This window comes from Pleurodeles waltl, chromosome 3_1 (assembly GCF_031143425.1).
Source record: "Pleurodeles waltl isolate 20211129_DDA chromosome 3_1, aPleWal1.hap1.20221129, whole genome shotgun sequence".
Classification (NCBI taxonomy): domain Eukaryota; kingdom Metazoa; phylum Chordata; class Amphibia; order Caudata; family Salamandridae; genus Pleurodeles; species Pleurodeles waltl.
The window spans coordinates 1,079,599,650-1,079,612,600 of NC_090440.1; the positions used below are offsets into that span (position 1 = coordinate 1,079,599,650).

The 12,951-nt window shown below is 42.8% G+C and overlaps 1 long non-coding RNA gene across 1 annotated transcript in view; it reads left to right on the forward strand.

The window, feature by feature from the left end:
- The first annotated feature begins 308 nt into the window (after positions 1-308).
- Positions 309-12,951, forward strand: part of LOC138283312 (uncharacterized) — a 58,617-nt gene continuing 45,974 nt past the window's right edge. Inside the window, exon 1 of the long non-coding RNA XR_011201182.1 lies at positions 309-372. This is a non-coding gene — a long non-coding RNA (uncharacterized lncRNA). The remainder of the gene's footprint in view (positions 373-12,951) is intronic.

Genomic DNA, 12,951 nt, shown 5'->3' on the forward strand with positions numbered 1-12,951 from the left:
CAAATACACACAAGGACTTCTGTGCTGTTTGAGCTGACAGTTCCAAAACCACACCTGCTTGGATACAAGCATATGCTGAACAGTGGACCAGTACTTTTAATGGGATGGAAAAATGTTGGGTGTACTAGAAGTGGTGGTGTTGTGATTTACAAAGTTTGTCTAACTGATCTCCATGGGAGACATGGCTTCTGTAACTACGGAAATGTCCTAAGACAAGTGAAATGGACTCCTGGGCTTGACAAAGTTTCAACAGGTTCTTATTGACAAAGAATTATGAAAAACAGCTAACAGTAAGCAATCTATTTAACAGATGATATCGCACCATTGTTCTGGCCTGTAAGCAAGCAAGAAATAGAAAAGGTAAAGTTAACGGTAAGTGGCATCTTGACTGCTTGCTACCACCATGCTCAGAATGTCAAGTGTAAAGAGGGGGTAAAGTGATTATTCTATTGGAATGAAATAGTATCTTAGCCTCCGTGGTATCAACGTTAAATGATAGAAGCTACCACATCACTCCTATCCCAAGTCCCAAAGAGGGCTGCTGATGTCGATGTGCAGATTTGGGCATGTGACAGTCAGGTTAGGACACTTTCTAATGTTTACAGCTGGTGAAGAACTGAAATAGATGATAAAAGGGGCCCTTGTTCAGAGTCAATTTTTTTTTTTTTGTTGCTCTTCCAGGCTTCAATCATTGCAAACTCTGGTCCACTTAAAGCACTGCAGATAACCAAAATACATAGTCCTGCATTACAACACTCACTTGAATGTCTGTACAATCATAAAGGCCTCAATTCACCATTGACTAGCACTGACATTTGAACAATGCTAAGGCACTCTTCACAATGCAAGGCAGCACAAATTAAAGTGGGGATCCATTTTCAGGCACAAGTGGAATTTGTGAAGCCGAAAGTTGATACAACCACAGTACGTAGTGGACCAAACTCTTAATGATCTATTCAAAATGGACATAACAGAGCAGGAAAAGTGCAAATACCACTGAATTAAAGGCAGATCGACAAGCAACTATAACATGAACAGGTTTTGCATGGAATCATAGCACCAATGGAAATCAGTTGAAAACAACTGGAAAGCTGAATTTGGTGTGAAATTTCCATGTGTAACTTATACAATTTCTGAAAGATAACACATCTTACGTGGCTTACCCTTGGGCGATTGACTGTGGGTACACATTTGTAGTGAAGAGAGTCACGCAAGGTACTGCTCGCTCCCATTTGCACTGTGGGAATATATGATGGAACAACTAATTCTGGAACCATGCATGCCTGAACATGTTGTTACCATGAATGCCTTTACCACGCATGCCTTTACAACAAGTATTCTTTGTAACAGCATGCCTAGTAAAGGCATGTTTCTGAACGCCATGCGTGGTTCTAGCATGCAACCCCCCCCCCTCCTACCCTAAGGTCCAGAAGTACCCCACCCCTAATACTAAAACTACCCCCACCCCTAAAACAAAACTGCCTTGGATACCTCCCACCCACCCTGAGTCCTAAACCCTTCCTGACCTCCCACACCTGCCCTGAAAACAACTGACCCCCCCACCGACCCCTAAAAACAAAAGTATCCTGATCCCCAACCCCGCCCCTAAAGCCCTAACTACCTAATCCCCCACCCCCAAAAACCAAACTACCCTGACCCTCACCCCACCCGAAAAACCAAACTACCTCGATATCCCCACCCCAACCCAAAAACCAAACTACCCTGACTCCCACACCCGAAAACAAAAGTACCCCAATCACCCCACCCAACCCCAAAAACCAAACTACACCCATCCCCCCACCTCCATCTCCAAAAACAAAATTATCTTGCACAAAAGTACTCAACTCCCCTACCCCCAAAAACCTAACTACCTCAATCTCCCCACCCCCAAAAGCCAAATTACTGTGTCCCACCCCTAAAACAGAACTGCCCCCATCCCCCACCCCTAAAAGCCATAACTACCCTGATCCCCCACCCCTGCCCCTAAAAAAACAAACTACCCTAAACCACCCCTCCCCAAGCCCTTAACCCACCCCACCCCCAAAAACTACTCCCCCACCCCTAAAAACTATCCCCAACCCTGCCCTAGCCCCACTTACCTGACCGCGTCCTTTCCCGATGCGCTCTCCCTTTTTCTCTGCCTTAACCACGCATGTACGCTGTTCAGGACATAAGTGGTTAAGGCAGAGAAAAAGGGGGTGTTTGTTAATGCAATCATGGTTCAACTTGCGTTTGCAACGTAATTGTTGTTCCAGAGTCGTTGTTCCAGACGTTTCCCACTGTTGGAAAATGGGTTATTGGTAGGGCAGGTAGGTACCTACACCTAGCAACAAGCCACTAACCTCCACCTAGGTACAGTTAGGTCTCAGTAAATTAATCCCAGCTCAACCCTTGGTAGCTTGGCAACGAGCGTCAAGGCTTAACTTAGGAGACAAAGTGTAAAGCATTCAAATATCACAAAACAGTAATTAAATAAAACACAGGAAACAGTTTAAAAATCCAAAACCAATTTATAAAAATAGTTTATATTTTTATCTTTAAAATGACACAAAAACGATTAAAATCGGTTCAGGGGAACCGGAGATATGAATTTTTAAAGAATTATTACTTTTCTAGCGCTTAGAAACAAAAAGCGCCAATCGGGTCATCTGGTTGCACCTCGACCGGGGCAAAGTCAAACTTTCAGGCCGACCGCGATGGAGCCCTGCTCGGCTACAGGTCGCGGGAGGCCTCGGTTAAAAAGTTACCTTCTGACTTAGTCTTTATTTTGAAGTTTTTCTTCACCGGGACGAACCTGCCAGTTGAATCCGACCTCCTGGAGCCCTTGTCCGGATACGCGATGTGGCTTTCCTCAGTGGAGACTTTTACCTTCGGACTTAGTCATTTTTTCGAGATGAAAATCCTTCGACCGGGGTAAACCTGGATCTTGATCCGACGTCCATGGAGCCCTTCTCGGATACGATGGCTGGGAGGTCCCGGTCAACTTTTTACCTTCGGACTTAGTCTCTTTTTTGGATGTTTTTCTTTACCGGGACGAACCACGAAGTCAGGCCGGGTCGCGGTTGAGGCAAGCCGGCTAGAATTTCCGCGGCGGGTCGGTCCCTCTCTGGAGCTTTTTTCCAAAAATTCTCAAATCTTTTCCAAACTTCTGGGGCTTCACCCAGATGTTCTTTTAAGGTTCTTTTGGGGTCCACAGCTCACCCCAAGGGTCCAGAAGTTCTGTGATGGTCCTTGGGGGGTGCGGACTTCAACTCCCAGAATGCACCTGGCGCAAACTCCTTTTTGGCCACTGGACAGTGGGCAGCTGGTCGCTTTCTTCAGGAGTTGGTGCAGGGGACTCTGGTTAGCAATTTTTCACCTGTAGCAAACAGGGAGTCCCTCCTTGAACCAGTTGAAGCCAGGCAAAGTCCTTCTTGTGGTGAAGCCCAAGTGTGCAGCTGGTGCAGTCCTTCTGACTGCAGGGTCCAGGTGCAGGCCAGGGGTCCAGCAGGGCAGTCCTTCTTCTCCTTAAGTTCTTTCTTCTTGAAATTTGGTGGGGATCTGAGGTGTGGGGGCAGGTCTGCCAGTTTTATCCTTGCTCCTGGGTGAAAAGCAGGGGGGCCCTGGTTCTCCAATCAGGGACAGGGTCGTCCCCCTGTGATGACCACTTCCTGGGAAGTGTGGCAAAAATCCATCCCAGAAGGCAACAGTCTCTAAAAATCCAACATGGATGAATCTGATTTTTGGAGGTTACATCTGGCTGAGCCCACACACTGGTGTGGCTAAAAATCATAAACACACCCCTCTCCTGCCCTCTCCTAATCTAATCAAGGGGGCACCTAATTGTCTGGGGTTGCAGGATGTGGGGGTGTTGCTGGGTGCTCCAAATGTCCTTCTCTGCCTTTGAAGACCGGTTTGGCAGCCCTCCCCCTTCCTGCCTCACCATCTGCTGAGGGGAGATTCTCTCCCCCAAGCACATTCCTTTGTGTGAAGCCAGGCCACTTCACACCTCATCAAGGCAGCCTGGCAGAAGCTGCTGCAGGCTGGCCAATCAGAGCACAGCAGCAAAAACAATGCAGAGCTGAAATTGGCAACTTTTTAGGTAAAGTCTAAACTTTTTACCTGAACAAGTTATATTAAATCCAACAACTGGAAGTTGTGGGATTTATTACAACAATTAATTTGATACCAAATTCTTGGTATGTAACATTTAAGGAGACTTTAAAATTTAAAATAAAGTCTGCCCATTCTAGCCTATGAAGGCCATTTACTTCAATGAGAGAAAAACGAATTTGGCTGTTTTTACCTCACCAGGGCTAATAAATCTATTTTTATAAAGTCCCTGCTTATAGTTACATGGCACCCAGCCCTAGGGGCACATAGGGCACACCTTAAGGGTGACTTATATGTAAAAATAAGGTAGTTTAAGACTTTGGAAGTACCTTTAATTCCAAAGTCGAATTTGCATATAACTCTAATTTAAAAGCAGCCAGCAAGGCAGGCTTGCTTTTAAAATGACACTGGGCACCTCAGCAGTGCACCTAGGTGTGCACCACCTATGCTGTGGTCCCTAAACCTACATGCCCTACCATATACTAGGGACTTATAGGTAGGTTAACTTAGCCAATTATAATTAGCCTAATTTGCATATCCATTTTACACAGAGCACAGGCCCTGGGACTGGTTAGCAGTACCCAGGGCACCATCAAAGTCACGAAAACACCAGCAAAAAGAGGAGAATGGGGGCAAAAAGTTATGGGGCCTCTGCAATCAGCCCTGTTTTCTCACACCCACACTGTGTTATTTTAAGTGTGAGCAAGGAACAAGATATCATTTTTGCATGATTCTGTTACGACAGATGTGTGCATTTTTTTATTATTGTAAAGCAACACCGTGAACATCTGTGGAGTGTTACCACTATTGATTTTTGTTAAGTTTGAGCAAGAGAGGATTTTCAGGTCAGGCCTTTGTGGTACTTTTGCTTCTCATTTAAATGTTGTTTTTCTGGTTCAATAAGATTTTAGGATCAACATGGTGACTGGTCAGAGATGACTTAAGGGATGTGGAAAGTGGGCAATTGGCCATAGCCTTTATCTTCAAAGGGGACCCTTGGTAAAGTAATCTTTTTCATTTTCTCACCAATCTATTTCTTTACCATGGCAACTCTCCTCTTGCTGTCTACTTCTAACTCTCACACTTTCTCTCTCTGCTCAGTGTCATCCTAATGAGTTAAGGCCTCTGAGCAAGACATATTACAGCTTTGCAATCTCATTCTTGAAAGTTAAAGTATAATTCAATATTGTTTGGGATCAGGGAGGCTGAAGATGTGTACTAAAAATTCAAAGTTGCCCTGAGCAGCGGGACTTCAGGAATATCTTGCCCAAAATCATAAAAAATCCTTACGATTAAACTGATATCTCCATGGCGTATAGATAGTGGATGAAAACTACAGATGAACAGCCACAGACTAGCCAAATGACATATAAATGAATCATGAAAGTAAGGCTTTCAACTGCACTGAATGATAGGCCATGCATACCAGATATTTGTTAATGCTAGACATTGCCACTTGCTCCACAACTGCAATTCAACTAGGTTATGTCAGTTCCAGTTATGAGGAAGTGCATGGGTCAAAGGGTAAGAAGAATACAAGCACAAAAACTGAAATATTAGATCAATAATCCTATTTGATGTACTATTTTATTTCTGGTGACCTCAATAAAGGAGTTTGTACTATAGTTTTTTGCATCTGTATTGTAGAGAGGAATAACATATCTTTCCTGTTAAAGTCAACTGTTTTAATAACATTACATTTTTCACAAGTTAGGTAATAATTTAAATTATTTTAGATGCTGTACTATGTTCGTGGGTGTACCTCGAGTGATATTAGCAAAATTGGCCCGGGAGCAGCCTTTTTTACCAATCTTTTTTAAGTGAGTATTGAGTTGCCATCCTGTATACATCTTGCAGGGAATGAAATTTAGCACTTATGCACGATTGGATTAGTTCAGGAAATAGGCTGGGCACCAAAATGGAAGTGGCCTTCATTAGTGAGTCCGATAGCTAAAATAAAGAAGTCCACATTTGCAAATCAGGGCAGTTTTGAACTTTGTAGTAAAACATCTCACCAGGCCATAAAACAGGCCTATAAACAGCCAAAATACCAGGCCCAAACTGAACTGTCAGACCATCCCTTCGAGCACTGCTAGATTGGCCTTTAGGGCAATCAAACATGCATCTACAAAATTACCCTATCCATGTGAAGTAGTACCTTTGCACAGGTGCATTCTCCATAATACTAAAACTTTTGCATGAATATGAATATCCCATTGGGACTCTTGAATTATGTACCTCATGGAAAGTGCATAGTTAGAGCACTTCACCTGGGTTTCTTTTGATGTTGAGCCTATGATAAAACATGCTTTACATGGGCTCTCATTTGGAGGCAAATTGTTTATAGTAAAGGGTTTGGTGCCCTTCCTTTGCTTACCATTCGCTGGCTTCATTGTCAATCGTCTTTGCTGACTCCTAATTGACCAGCGCATGCCAAGCTTTATTTCTTTTCCTTTCTCTGGAGCATGGAACAAGCACAGATTAAGTTAACTTAATTTGTGATCATTTGCTGCTTGTGCTGTGATTGATATACTATTGCTTCCCCTGCCACTCATCTTTGTGTGTGGTGCTTGTTTCCCCTCCCACGCACCCCTTATCAGTGTTGTTACCCCGATCTATTGCTTCCTTCCTCCTCTTCCCCTCCTCCCTTGTTTTGTTTTTTTCCCCACACTCTCTCCTTCCGCTGTCCAGTGTTGATGCTACCCCTTCTCCACCGCACTCTAGGGGCACCATAGCCATAGGGTGGAAAATGTCCTGCCCATGGGGTTGAGTCACTCTACAGAACTGGCTGGTGTACTGCTCTAAGGAAACTAGCCTTTCCATAACCATGATATGGCTAGTCCTGTTGTCCCTCAGAGCAGTGACTGGGACCCTATTCACTGTCACCTGGTGGAAGTGATGGCTCCCACCATCAGTGATCAACCATCCACCCTCTGAGACCAGCTCCCAACTAAGGGTGATTACAGATGGTCCTTGACCTGCCCCTGGGGACTACCTCCCCCTAAGGCCTCATTGGCCACCCCTGTAGAGGGGCCACCAGTGGCGTTTTTCTTAGGACAGACAGAGTCCCCTTTCTTCATCCTACGGGAGAACACTTAAAGCAATGGAGTTGAAAATGGGGTGTCCTGGGCCACTACTCATGAGAACCTCCCTCCTTTTTGTCAGATGGAACATGGGAACCTTGTTCTTCCCCCCTTATCATAGGCCCTGTCTGTGCCTCCCTTGACCTCTTTTGTTGGGACCCCTGTCCACCCTTGGCTGAGTCTCCCACATACAACTACTGTTGAATCCTGGTGCTGAGCCAGGGGTCCGCCTTCTTGGCAAGCTCCCTGGGGTCAGTAAGCTTGCTGTAAATTAAGTGCTGGTATAGCTCTAGAAAACAATCACTAGATAAGTGCTCCAATGCAATCAAATTGTACAGCCCCTGACAGTCTGTTACCTTACTGACCTTTACCAACCATCCAGTGCATTCAGTGAATGGGTCTCCAACCTCTCCTGCTCATACACCAGCTCTGCAGCTTCAACTGATGGCTCACAAGACTGAGACATGATTGTGAATCAAACTCAAAAGTTGCAAAAAGGGAAAAATCAAACTAGACTGTTGAGGTGTAATGTCCTGCGATATGGATGTAGTGTACACCAATCACTGTATGTAAAGTACAAATACAAGTTCTATCCTCACCGCTGATCACCGGTGTTAGAAATGGGGTCTCTAGTTTGCAGTGGTGTGTACCCTGTCCAAGTAGGCATCTAGTAAGGGTAAGGCAGACATGCAGCTAAGATAACCCTTGCTCACCCCCTTGGTAGCTTGGTACAAGCAGTCAGGCTTTTCTCAGAGGCAATGTAGAAAGTATTTGTAAACACTGAAAACACTATAAAAGGACTCCAGACCAGTTAAAAAAAATAGCCAATATTTATCTGAATAAAACAAGACCAAATTGGCAAAAATCTAACATACACAAGTAATGATTTCACTTCTTAAAAGTTTCAATGAGACTTAATCCATAGGAATCAATGGTTGTATTTTTTTAGCACAAAGTACCTGGGATGCATCGAAAACAAAGACAATGTAGGCTGCAGGGGATGTGAGGCACCGAAAAGCAAAGCAATGCATCAGTTGATGCAGCAATTTTTTTCTCGCAGGAAGGGTGATGTGCCCTTTCCTAACTGACAAGGGAGGTGATGGGTCGATTCTTTCCTTGCAGGAAAGGCGTAGCATTGATTTCTGGACATGCAGCCTTGGATCCTTACTGCGGTGCGGGATCAATGAGAAATTGATGCCCCAGGGACGATGTGCGGAAAACCCAGACTCTCTGTGTTGATGGCGCTACGGGGAAACAGGCGGTGCAATAATTCTGCTGCCACAAGACAGGTGCTGCATTGATTTTTGTGTTGCTGTGTATCAGTGCATGGATTTTCTCCTTCAGGTCACCAGCTTACACTTCCAAGAGCCCGGGGACTGAAGGTGGCACCACTTGCAAAGTCAGGACTCTTAGCAGTAGAGCCCAGACACTGGCATTTGAAGTAATTGATGTCCCTGACACTTCTTAGCAGGAGGCAAGCTCAGTCCAAGCCCATGGACAACCTTGGAAATCAGGATGTAGAAATCAAAATCCAGTCCTTTCACTACCAGGACAGAAGCAGCAAGCAGCAGGCAAACACAAATAAGCAACAAGCAGAGTGGCAGTCCCTCTTATGGCATCCAGTCCAGTAGTGTTCTAACTTTGTGAGGTCAGAGGTCCAGTACTAATACTGATGTCTGCCTTTGAAATAGGCAAACTTCAAATAAAAGTCTTTGTAGTACCCAAGACCCTGCCTTTCCTGCCTTGGCCCCAGACACACTCCAGGGGGTTGGATACTGCTTTGTGTAAAGACAGGCACAGGTGCAAGTGTCAGCTCCTCCCACCACTCTCACTCAGGAAGACCCCTCAGGATGTGCAGGACACACCTCAGCTCCCTTTGTGTGACTGTCTAGAGGGATTCACAAACAACCGGACTGTCATCCTAACCCAGATAGGTATTCCGCTGACAGACAGAGGCACAGAATGGTTAGGCAAGACAATGCCCACTGTCTAGAATGGCATTTGCAAATTTACAATTTGAAAACCTACTTCACCAAAAAATGAATTTTTTTAAATTGTGACTTCAGGGACCCCAAACTCCATATTTCCATCTTCTCCCAATGGGAAATTATACTTAAAAGATATTTCAAGGCTATCCCCATGTTACCCTGTGGGAGAAATAGGTCTTGCAATAGTGAAAAACAAATTTAGCAATATTTCACCATCAGGACATAGTCCTACCTTCTAAATATACTGCACCCTTCCCATGGGGATGTCTACCTTATGGGTGACTTACATATTGTAAAAGGGAACGTTTGGGCCTGGCAAGTGGGTGCACTTGCCAGTTGAAAATGGCAGTTTAAATCTTCACACACCGGCACTGCAATGACAGGCCTGAGACATGTTTGCAGGGCCTCTCATGTGGGTCACACAATCAGTGCTGCAGGCCCACTTGTATTGTTTGATTTGCAGGCCCTGGGCACACCTGGTTCACTATACTAGGGAGTTACTGGTAAATCAAATATACCAATCATGGATAAACCAATCAATAATACCAATTGGACAGAGAGCATTTGCACTTTAGCACTGGGAAGAGTCCTAAAGCCAGCAAAAACAAAATTCAACACTAAATCAAAATGGGAGGTCAGAGGCAAAAGGTTTATGGATAACGCTGCAAAAAGGGCCATTTTCAATGGAGGACTAAAGAGGCTTGAGTTCAAATTAAGAATAAGCAGCCTTGGCAATAGGTACCCCAACATCCAATAGTGCTTGCATTGGGCTTCGGTGTAAAACCTTGGGTCTCAACACTTTGGGCCTGGTTTAGAACTTGGCAGATGGGTTACTCCGTCACAATGGTGATGGATGTCCCAACTGCCGAAATCTAAAACCCATTATAATCATCCATCACCATTGTGACATAGTAACCCATCCGCCAATTTCTAAATCAGGCCCTTAATCTTTTACAAATTAAGCTCTAGGTAAATAGTAGCATTAACAGAAACAATAGGAAGATAGCTCCACTGTTGGCCTCGAACCACAAATTATAAATCAATGTATCATCACCTTCAAATGATAGACAACATTGCACAATAAACATAGAACTTGTTCTCTGATGTGCAACTTGCTAAACACTGTAGATGCAACATTGACATTGAAAGTAAGGGTAAAGATGTGTTTCAGTACACCCAGAATGACCACTTTGGACTTCCCAAAGACAATGAACATTAAAGATTATGTTAATTATTTTTTTATCTTGGTGCATTTGCTGTGCATTTAAAGACAGAGGTCAAAGGACAGACAATCTTATGGCAAATTGTTGCTTATTCATTTAACACCTAGACTGGTGTTTATTTTTCTTTCTCTTACTGCAAAAAGTTAGGATTTTGTTAAGTGAAATATGTGGCAATTGTGCCTGTGTGAAAGTAAGGGCTAAGGGATGTTGTTTCCTTCTAACACTCAACAAAATCTAAATACCTGATAAAGAACTGTAAACATATTTCAAAATAAATAAACAACTAAGCGCAAATGAAGTGTTTTTTTTCTAATTCTTAAGTGTGATGAAAACAAAGATTTTAAAGGATCAAAACAAATCGAGGCACTTTACTTGGTAATGTGCAAATTGCAAATATTTGCTGAAATACAATTTCCACACATTATCATTCGTGTGTTATTTAGTTTTATCATAAACCTGTATGTCTATGCAGATTTAGTGGTCATTTCAATGGAAAATGTGCCCTCTATCAAAGAAAGTGGCTTCAATATTATGTTTTAGTAATGTATTTTTGATAGTGTGCTCCAAAATGCAACACCAGCTACGTATTATGCCGTTGCCACTCTCCTGCAGAAAGGTTGTGGGTCATCATCATCATCATACTTTATTCGACCATAGGTCATAAAAGTTACATATTAAATTGTACAAAAAAGGTACGTTTTCTTCATTATACTTTTAAACTGGCTGAAAATAGTAAGGTTTAGAATAGGAAAAGCTTCTGTAGGCAATGGCCTACTATAATCCACCATTGATCCCGATACATAACTTAACATTTAGATACCAGGGTTTCTGAGACAATTGCTTCATAACGTTAAAATAGTACAAATATTTAAAACTCTTAAAACAATATGGGGTGATTTCAAAATACATATTTCCCAGATGGTATCATCATCAAGATAAATACAAACTATCCGACCCAAGATGTAAAAATTTAAAGTGCTGATTTGATGTTACATAATAATATAATTCCTTAATAATTTAGAAGGCATACTTTAACAAAAAGAGCCTACTACCGGCGCAATCATTTGGCAAATTTAAGCACTGTCAAGTCGTTAAGACACAAGCACAGTGTGATAAAAAGCTTATATATTAGCTTAAAATGGTTATCGGATTCATGTTAAAATGGCACGAGTACCAGACAGATGCATAAAAAATAGCTCTTTATGGCTAAAACTAGTGTTAAAATGGCAGAAACACATAATGATTACCTAGATAATGTCTGAAAAATCTATTCCAAGCCCTATCCAACCCACTTCATCCAGAACATCTTCATCATCAACTTAGTTCATCAATGACCATAAAAGCACATAAAACAGAATATAATAATTCTTAAGTAAATAAATAAATACATGTCTGTAAATAGGTGTAAAATATTAAAACAATAACTTGATTTGCACATATGGCTCTAAATCTTACCTATATACAGATAAGACCTTAAATAACTTTTTGAAGATGGCAACGTATGCGCCAAGCTGTTGCTAAATACTTACTTACTGAAAGAATTACGTCAGCTGAATTATGGCTTTTTAGAACCCGTAGAGCCAAGGAGCAATTCTTGAATCCCATGTCCCTGCAAATCTTGCGGATCCATTTTGTTCGCGGAATCGCATAGGCTGGGCAGAAGAACATAAAATGCTCAATGGTTTCAAAAATACTGCCACAGGCAGGGCATGTATCGGGAAGATTAATCGACCCCCACCTATGAATAAATGACATCAGGGGCAGTGAGCCAAAACGAAACCTTGCGTATAAGCTCTTGCCTTGCAAGTCCGGTATCACATCCAAATAGGATTCAAACTTTGGGGACCATTTAATATCAGTAAAGGAATTAGTTAAGCGACCATGGGATTTATGGATTATGTAGTTGTCCTTAACATAAGACCAATAGGTTAACTTTAAAACATTTTTGTGCCGTCTCTCTAATTTGTGGGGATTTTCCCAATAGTCGCCCAAGCCCAAAAGCCTAAGCCAATGGGCCACATGGCGAATCCAGGGAAGAGTATTAGCATTTTAGCATTTCAGTAAATCGAGTAATGCGGTCTTATATATATCTAGTTCGGGGGTTGTCCATAATCTAATCCAATAAAGGAGAGGTCTTAGAGTAGCTAGATCTGCTACTCGGCTTAACCCCAGATCTAGAAATAATGGAAGCAAGGGTATAGTGCGTGGACATGCAATTAAAGCCCTTGCAAAGTTGTTTTCCCCCACACTGATCTTATTGCAGTTAGCGTAACCCCATACCTCCGCTCCGTACAGGGCTGCACTTTGAGCCTTAGCCGTGTAAATTTTTATTGCTGGGGAAACAACCTTTGTAAAGGAGCTTTGATAAAAACGCAATATGGATGAGGCTCTATGTTGAAGGAGCCCTGCACTTTTCGTAATCTGCTCTTCCCATAGTAGTTTACTGGTTAACCTAACTCCCAAGTAATCTATAGAGCTTACTTCCTTCAGCGGTACTCCCTCAATGTGGATGGAACATCTTTTCCTAGGTCCCTTGGATAAGACCATCAATTTTGTTTTGTTAAT